This window comes from Priapulus caudatus, unplaced genomic scaffold (genome assembly GCF_000485595.1).
Source record: "Priapulus caudatus unplaced genomic scaffold, Priapulus_caudatus-5.0.1 Scaffold774, whole genome shotgun sequence".
NCBI lineage: Eukaryota > Metazoa > Priapulida > Priapulimorpha > Priapulimorphida > Priapulidae > Priapulus > Priapulus caudatus.
Window position 1 is genome coordinate 45,990 of NW_014577835.1, and position 9,119 is coordinate 55,108.

Here is a 9,119-nt window from a genome sequence, read left to right on the forward strand (position 1 = left end):
GTGTGTGTGTGTGTGGTGTGTGTGTGTGTGTGTGTGTGTGTGTGTGTGTGTGTGTGTGTGTGTGTGTGTGTGTGTGTGTGTGTGTGTGTGCGTGTGCGTGCATGTGCGTGCGTGTGCGTGTGTGCGTGTGTGCGTGCGCGTGCGTGCGTGTGCATGCGCGCGTGTGCGTGTGTGTGGTGTGCGTGCGTGCGTGCATATGTATGTGCGTGTGACAGCAATTAACAAGCGCACGGCAAGCAGCGATCAACGAGGGTACCAATGACAATGTACTGTATACGCCATATTTTTCGCGTATAGATATTTTCGGTTAATTTTGCGGTCGGTGAATTCCCGAATCAGTGAAGAACAGCGCGTTGTTATTTTCGCGGTCGGGGACGCGTTCGCGAAATTCGCGAAAATTAAACCACCGCGAAATATACAGCATATACAGTAATCCCCCGATGATTATGATACCGGTAGAAGGTAATCCGCATCTCATCTCTCATGACAGTGGATATATAGATTAGATTTCTTTAGTTTGCAGGAAACGCTTCGACCTTTAGCTAAAATCTGTCTATTAAATGATTAAAGCAAGCTGAAAAGCTGAGAGGTTTGCGAATCCGTACTACTAGTGTATCTACTACTCTACTCTCATTGCCTGGCTCATTCCACCACTTGCTTCTAGTGGCAACAGATGTTGCCATCTCTACACTCTCACGGTCTCACCACATCTGTCATCCACTCCGTCAATAAGTCACTCACTCCGTCCGTCACTCAGTAGGTCTTTCACTCACTCCATCCATCGCTCACTGCGTGGCTTCCTCACTCTGTCTGTTCCACACTGCGTCATTCACTCACTCCTTTCATCACTCACGTTTGTTCATCACTCATTGCACTTGTCACTCGTCGCATCGCTCACTCACTCTACTCTCACTTCGTCGCTCACTCACTCTACTCTCACTGCGTCGCTCACTCACTCTACTCTCACTGCGTCGCTCACTGACTCTACTCTCACTGCGTCGCTCACTCACTCTACTCTCACTGCGTCGCTCACTCACTCTACTCTCACTGCGTCGCTCACTCACTCTACTCTCACTGCGTCGCTCACTCACTCTACTCTCACTGTGTCGCTCACTCACTTCATTCATTCTCACTGCGTCGCTCACTCACTCTACTCTCACTGAGTCGCTCACTGACTCTACTCTCACTGTGTCGCTCACTCACTTCATTCATTCTCACTGCGTCGCTCACTCACTCTACTCTCACTGCGGCGCTCACTGACTCTACTCTCACTGCGTCGCTCACTCACTTCATTCATTCTCACTGTGTCGCTCACTCACTTCATTCATTCTCACTGTGTCGCTCACTCACTTCATTCATTCTCACTGTGTCGCTCATTCACTTCATTCATTCTCACTGCGTCACTCACTCACTTCATTCTCACTGTGTCGCTCACTCACTTCATTCATTCTCACTGTGTCGCTCACTCACTTCATTCATTCTCACTGTATCGCTCACTCACTTCATTCATTCTCACTGTGTCGCTCACTCACTTCATTCATTCTCACTGTGTCGCTCACTCACTTCATTCATTCTCACTGTGTCGCTCACTCACTTCATTCATTCTCACTGTATCGCTCACTCACTTCATTCATTCTTACTGCGTCGCTCACTCACTACATTCTCACTGCGTCGCTCACTCACTTGAGTCGGTCGCCGTGTTGTCATACTCATCGTCGCTCTCGCTGCCCGATGTGCTGTCGAGGATGGTGGCGGCACCTGCATCGTCCGGCGCGCCGTTTGCGTCACTGCCCTCGCCGCTGTTGTTGTTTTCCTCCCTGACACCGTGTAATTGTCTACATGTTTCTATTGTTGCACTGAATGGAATCGTTGTAGCCAACTATAAAAGTTTATCAAAAGCTTGAGATAGACTGTAAAACGTTCTATTTCTGCCCAATAGAAAGATAATGCACATGGTTTTGAGGTCGTTAGACATGATTGAAATATTTTTCCATGAATCACATCGTTACAGTTGCCTAGTCGGATGGAGTTGAAAGCTTGGGCTAAATATAAATCGTTTCATTTCCCATACCAAAAAACACGGCCCAACCACGCAGCAGTGATCTAGAGAAAGCAGAGATAAGATCCTAGAGTGATTGTGATCTAGCGCTATCTAGAGCAGTGATCTAGCGTGATCTAGTGCAGTGATCTAGCATTGCTCAATCACGCACCTCGTTAGGCGCGCGGCAATGCAACGCACCGCCCCGCCGAAATTTCAAAAATTGACTCGAATGTGGCGGGGTTCGCAGGACGTGTCGCCACCTATATGTTCCTATTGTGTGAACAATGTGTTCTGAGTTTAGCTCTCAAGTACTACACAGACTGATGCTATGTTCTAATCTACACTAGTGTGGAGACGAGAATTGTTACTGCGTCATAGCAGAGATGATGCAACGCGGTACAGGAATGGCAACAGCTGCTGATGACTCAAAGTCACCTGTCCGACATAGGGAATCAATACGGCACGCGAGCTGCTCATTGGTTGTAACGAGCGGTGCCGTATGGCGGAAGGTGATAGATATATAAGGAAGAGGAAAGAAGGTTCGAGAAGAGTCGGGTGGGGCACTGGCTACCCGACCCACGCATGTAAGCTGCAGCATATATGTATTCCAATAAAGACGACTAAATCTTATATAACATACACAACCTCTTCGACCATCATTCTCTACGATCACCGACCGACGAGTTAGAGTAACAGCAGAATACGAGGGCTACACTAGTACATATATGTTCCAGGGCTGCCAACTCTCACGCATTGACCGTGAGACTCACGCATTGACCGTGAGACTCACGGTGAGATATTGTAAGATCAGCGTGAGAGCGTGAGATTTGGTCAAAATGTTTTTTGCTGTGCTTGCTGAGATATCTCACACATGAATATCTCTTCATGAATAAAACGCTGATATATCTCACGCACAGCAAAAAAAATCTTACAATATCTGAAAACAGTCACTTTAGTATGCACCAAATTGCACAAATTGAAGTTATAAAATGCAAAAGCTCCCTACCGTGGAAGGGGGAAAACCTAAAGTCCGAAGTCCTGAATCGCGGAATTTGCGTGAATCGCGGAAAACGCAGTTTTGAGAAATAAGAAAAAAAAACCTCCAAAAATGACAAAAAAACGAAATTTAATTATATAAAAACCCTGAAAAAAATAAGAAGAAAACCTGCTTTAAATTCATCTTAATAAAGAATAATAAACTCACAACATTAATATTTCACCATAATAACGCATGTAGTAGGCCTATGATTGATCTCCCATCTGCATCATAACAATCCGATTGCATCACCTGATCAGAAATTCCCATGGACAATTCGCGCTACTGCAATGCAGTCAATTTTCACATTTGAATTAACATTTACATCTAAGCTCATCCAACATCAATTCTAAAATAATTAGCACTCTCCCGATTCCGTTGCCTCGATGCCAATTTTGGATACTGCAACGTACTACAACAGAAACAGAAACTTGTTGTCCCACAAGCCTCTGCGCGGCCCGTTCTAAAAATAGACACAGTATTCAATGGGGACATCGAGGGGCGCCTACAATGAGGTAAGTAAATAGTTAATAGTTTTTTTTGAAAGTCGGAAAATTGCCAAATTTACAAAGCGGAGAAAAGCGGAATTTTGGATATGTAAAGCAGAAAATTTTGGACTTTAGGAAAACCACCTTCCCACACCACCGCCTCGATCGCTTCGCTCCCTCGCATCTCACTCTCACCTATCACCCAATGTTGGCAGCCCTGTAATAATATTTTTTCTGTTTCCACCCGTCGCTTGCATTGTTTTACTCAGACATAAGCTGCCTTGCTGCGACGAGATTTGAATGAAAAAAACACAATGTGAATGGAACAATCAGTGCATAGTCATGCACACAACATGCACGCAGCAACATGTAAACCCGGCCCCCAGGCCAGGCATGGTCGTTACGTGACCAGCTACCTCAAATGTCTGCCCCTCTACTGCAGCCTGTGAACGAGGATTTTCTTTTCTGGTACACAAAAACAGATACACTGTATACTTCGCTGTCAATCTACTGCCTACATCTACAGTCTACAGTCAGGTGCTGTTGAGAATATATAATTTAAATTTTTACATTGTTACCCCCCACCCCAATTTTCTCAACGAATTTAGACGTTTCACAAAATCGACCCCTGGGACTGTAAATGTAAAATCCACGGATTTCCGCGGATCCGCGGGAAAATCTCATCCCTGGATATGCGTCGAGCGCGAGCATAGTGTTGGGGGGGGGGGCTCTAATAGCAAAAGCATTGTCTGTCATTTGTTAACAGTCAACAAATCCATGTTTAACACTCCTCTTGAGGGTCAAAAGGTTATCAGACACATACTCTTCGCACGTCAGCGGCAAGTACATTTCATGGTCCTTTCAATAAACTGATAAAAATGGTAGGTTTAATAAGTTAGTTTATACAATTTCATGTTATTTCCACTAGTCTTAGTGATGTTGTTGAGGCTGGACAAAAGAATGTGTTTGGGTTCAGTTTATATTTCCGTCATGATTTTGTATGATTTTTATTATATTTGTGATTGCTCATTCCAATTTTTGCTATGTTAGTCCTAGCCCAGGGGTGGGCAAACTGCGGCCCGCGGGCCGCATGCGACCCTCTATGCCTATGGGGTTCTGTGCGGACCGCGGAAGACTGCAGCAAATTAGAAAAAATAAAAATAAAAATAAAAAGTAATAAAAAATTTTGTGTGAAAGTCAACATGTTTGTGCTTGAACAGAGGCTGACTTTTTCAGTGTCATACAGATTAGTGTTCTATTGTCTCTGGGTTCGCTCTGCAACGCCATTTCAGGTAATTATGGTCCAGAGATGGCGCCCTTGAGGCGAAACGCTGTCTATATGTTGTATTATCTTACTCTTAGAGCGCATCACCCGATTTTAAAAGGTGCGGCCCTTTGACTTTTCATGGCCCACGGATGCCACAGGAACTTGAAGCGTTTCAACTGTAAACACACGCCGCCACCATTGCGCGCACACTGACACACAAATATATAGCAGGTGAGAAAGCGCGACTGCGCACGAATGTTAACGAACTTTCGCCGCCTTTAACCATGGGCGAAAGTTCGTTAACATCCGTGCGCAGTGCTAGCGAACGCGAGAATTTCGTCAGTCTTTGTGTGATTTCGTGTGACACAGCTCGGTTACGAACAGAGACATTATGTTTTTATAACAAGTGAACACTGTTCTTAAAGGAGAAACAAAGATGGAAGCTGTTGGATGTGTATTTGTGTTGAAATCGTGAGAAAGGCAGCGAGCGTCGAGCGAATTTTTGGGATCGCGCTTTCTCACCTGCTATATATTTATGTGTCAGTGTGCGCGCAATGGCGGCGGCATGTGTTTACAGTTGAAATTCTTCAAGTGCCTGTGACTGATGCGCCTCTCGCGCTGAAAAGTTTGCCCACCATGCACTGTCCTACTAGTACGCGTACTAGCCTGTTTTGAACTTATTCTGGTGAGGTAATCTAAATTTCTTTTTCAATTTGAATTTTCTGATGAACATTCATTGAATTTGACCTCAGTTTGCCCATGTTCATGCTGTTGTACGCTGTTAGTGTTACTGTTAGTGTTATAATTTCTTAGGTCTTTAAAAAAGTTATCAGCAACCTACCTACAACTAGTACAAGTACAAACAATTAATGAACTAGGGCCGCCCTACGTCTTTTTACTCAACACTGTGTATTTTGTGTCTTATACTATTCTAGGACGTATCAGTGATAAGTTGCATACCATTTGCATCATCACATGTCATTTGAATAACGATATAAAGATAATAATGTCATAATAAAACATGGTAACTTACCTATCACGCAAAACCACCTCGTGTAAAGACGACGAAAAGAGCGCGAATCCGCAACCGGTTATGACGTCATCTACGATCAACGCCATCAAGCGTCGTTTCGCATGAATTTCAGTGTCTTCGTAGTCATTCGAAAAGTGTTAGAAAAGCCGTTTTAATAGCGTCCATTAAGGGTCAATTCAGAGTCAACCCGTCCGTTTTGAACAGAACTCTTCAAAAAGACGCGGTTTAGACCAATATTAGTCGCGCATCAAAAAGACGCAAAAAAGACTATCGCGCACGAGCCACCACTGCTACCATAGATACCACGAGATACCACCACGTGAGAACACTGAGAACATGCAGGGTACCACGTTGGGAAATCATTTCCCATTGGCGGCTATACTTACGAAAAAATTCCCATAAATCAGCAGAAGGTTTTGAGAAATCACAATGCCATCCTCTGAATCCGCGTTGCAAGCATGGAAATATATAGAGACACTGTAGGCTACTATATTATTTCTATGGTCGCAAGTGACACCATAATCTTTGAAAAATACGATTTCTCTCGGGAGATATTGCGCATGCGTGCGCACCGTGTTAGGCGTGCAGTGCCGTCTGAGGCAAACGTCATAATATAGCTTGCTGAGGGAGAGAGGGGATGGGAGACTGAGGAAATGCGGCAGGAAAGATAGCTGGAAGCGGTAGAAGAAGAAGGATGCTGAGTGAAAGACAGGGAAGATACGGGGAAGGACGCGAGGGCATAAAGTTAATTTTAAATGCGTAATCTTTGCAAAATACGATTGCTCTCGGGAGATATTGCGCATGCGCGCACACCGTGTTAGGCGTGCAGTGCCGTCTGAGGAAAACTTCATAATATAGCTTGCTGCGGAGGAGAGGGGATGGGAGACTGAGGAAAGGCGGCAGGGAAGATAGCAAGAAGCGGTATAAGAAGAAGGAGGCTGAGCAAGGGACACTGAGGGGAGGCAAGGGGTAGAACGCGAGGGCATAAAGTAGGTGTATTGTACCCTACATGCTAGGGCGCTCTCCTAATTATAAACACAGGTCTACTGATAAATGTTTTTTTATGGAAATCTATGCTGAGATACCCCCTAACCATTTTAAATGCATATTCATCACAAAATATAACTCCTCTGGTGAGATATTGCGCATGCGTTAACACAGTAACGTAGCCATATTGTGTACTGGCTGGTATACGCAGCCGGGACTTTACATGCAATGTCTTCCTCCTATTTCTTAAACGACGTCTACAAATGCAATGTTATCATACAAACCTATGCAAGGATAACTCCTCTTCATTTTAATTGCATAATCTTTGCAAATTACGATTGCTCTCGGGAGATATTGAACACGCGCGTGCACCGTGTTAGGCGTGCAGTGCCGTGTGAGGCATACTTCATAATATAGCGTGCTGCGGGGGAGAGGGGATGGAAGACTGAGGAAATCCGGCAGAGAAAATAGCTGAGGGCGCTAGAAGAAGAAGGAGGCTGAGCGAGGGACAGGGGAGGCAAGGGGAAGGACGCGAGGGCATAAAGTAGGTGTTTTGTACGCTACATGTAAGGGCGCTCTCCTAATTATAAACAGCGGTCTAATGATAAAAGTTTATTAGGGAAATCTATGCTGAGATACCGGCTAACCATTTTAAATGCATATTCATCACAAAATATAAATCTTTTGGTGAGATATTGCGCATGCGCTATTACACGCTAACGTAGCCAGATTGTGTACTGGCTGGTATACGCAGTGGGGACCTTGCATGCAAGGTCTTCCTCCTATTTCTTAAATGATATCTACAGATGGAATGTTATCGTATAAATCTATGCTAGGATAACTCCTCTTCATTTTAAATGCATAACCTTTGCAAAATGCCATTTCTCTCGGGAGATATTGCGCATGCGCGCGCACCGTGTTAAGCGTGCAGTGCCGTCTGAGGCAAACTTCATAATATAGCTTGCTGCGGGGGAGAGGGTATGGGAGACTGAGGAAAGGCGGCAGAGAAAATAGCTGGGGCGGTAGAAGAAAAAGGAGGCTGAGCGAGGGACACTGAGGGGAGGCAAGGGGTAGGACGCAAGGGCATAAAGTAGGTGTTTTGTACCCTACATGTTAGGGCGCTCTCCTAATTATAAACAGAGGTCGACTAATTTATTTGTTTTTTTTTAGGAAAATCTATGCTGAGATACCCCCTAACCATTTTAAATGCATATTCATCACAAAATATAACTCCTCTGGTGAGATATTGTGCATGCGCTATTAGGGCCTACACGCTAACGTAGCCAGATTGTGTACTGGCTGGTATACGCAGCCGGGACCTTACATGCAAGGTCTTCCTCCTATTTCTTAAATGATATCTACAGATGGAATGTTGTCATATAAATCTATGCTAGGATAACTCCTCTTCATTTTAAATGCATAACCTTTGCAAAATGCGATTTCTCTCGGGAGATATTTCGCATGCGCGCGCACCGTGTTAAGCGTGCAGTGCCGTCTGAGGCAAACTTCATAATATAGCTTGCTGAGGGGGAAAAAGGATGGATCATGGAAGACTAAGGAAAGGCGGCAAGAAAGATAGCTGTGGGTGGTAGAAGAATAAGGAGGCTGAGGGAGGGACAGGGGAGGCAAGAGGTAAGACGCGAGGGCATAAAGTTCATTTAAAATGCGTAATCTTTACAAAATACGATTGCTTTCGTGAGATATTGCGCATGCGCGCGCACCGTGTTAGGCGTGCAGTGCCGTCTGAGGAAAACTTCATAATATAGCTTGCTGCGGGGGAGAGGGGATGGGATACTGGGGAAAAGGCGGCAGGGAAGATAGCTGGGTGCGGTAGAAGAAGAAGGAGGCTGAGCGAGGGACAGGGGAGGCAAGGAGAAGGACGCGAGGGCATAAAGTAGATGTTTTGTACCCTACATGCTAGGGTGCTCTCCTAATTATAAACAGAGGTTTACTGATAAAAGTTTATTAGGGAAATCTATGCTGAGATACCTCCTAACCATTTTAAATGCATATTCATCACAAAATATAACAGCATGCGCAATATCTCACCAGAAGAGTTATATTTTGTGATGAATATACATTTAAAATGGTTATGGGATATCTCAGCATAGATTTCCCTAATAAACCTTCATCAGTAGATCTGTGTTGATAATTAGGAGAGCGCCCTAGCATGTAGGGTACAAAACACCTACTTTATGTCCTCGCATCCTTCCCCTTGTCTCCGCTGTCACTCGCTCAGCCCCCTTCTTTTTCTACCGCCCCCCCCC

The 9,119-nt window shown here is 44.8% G+C and overlaps 1 long non-coding RNA gene across 1 annotated transcript in view; it reads right to left on the reverse strand.

The window, feature by feature from the left end:
• LOC106813448 overlaps window positions 1-5,911 on the reverse strand; it is a 28,973-nt gene extending 23,062 nt beyond the window's left edge. The window contains exon 1 of the long non-coding RNA XR_001394471.1: window positions 5,866-5,911. This is a non-coding gene — a long non-coding RNA (uncharacterized LOC106813448). The remainder of the gene's footprint in view (window positions 1-5,865) is intronic.
• Window positions 5,912-9,119: the final 3,208 nt, after the last annotated feature.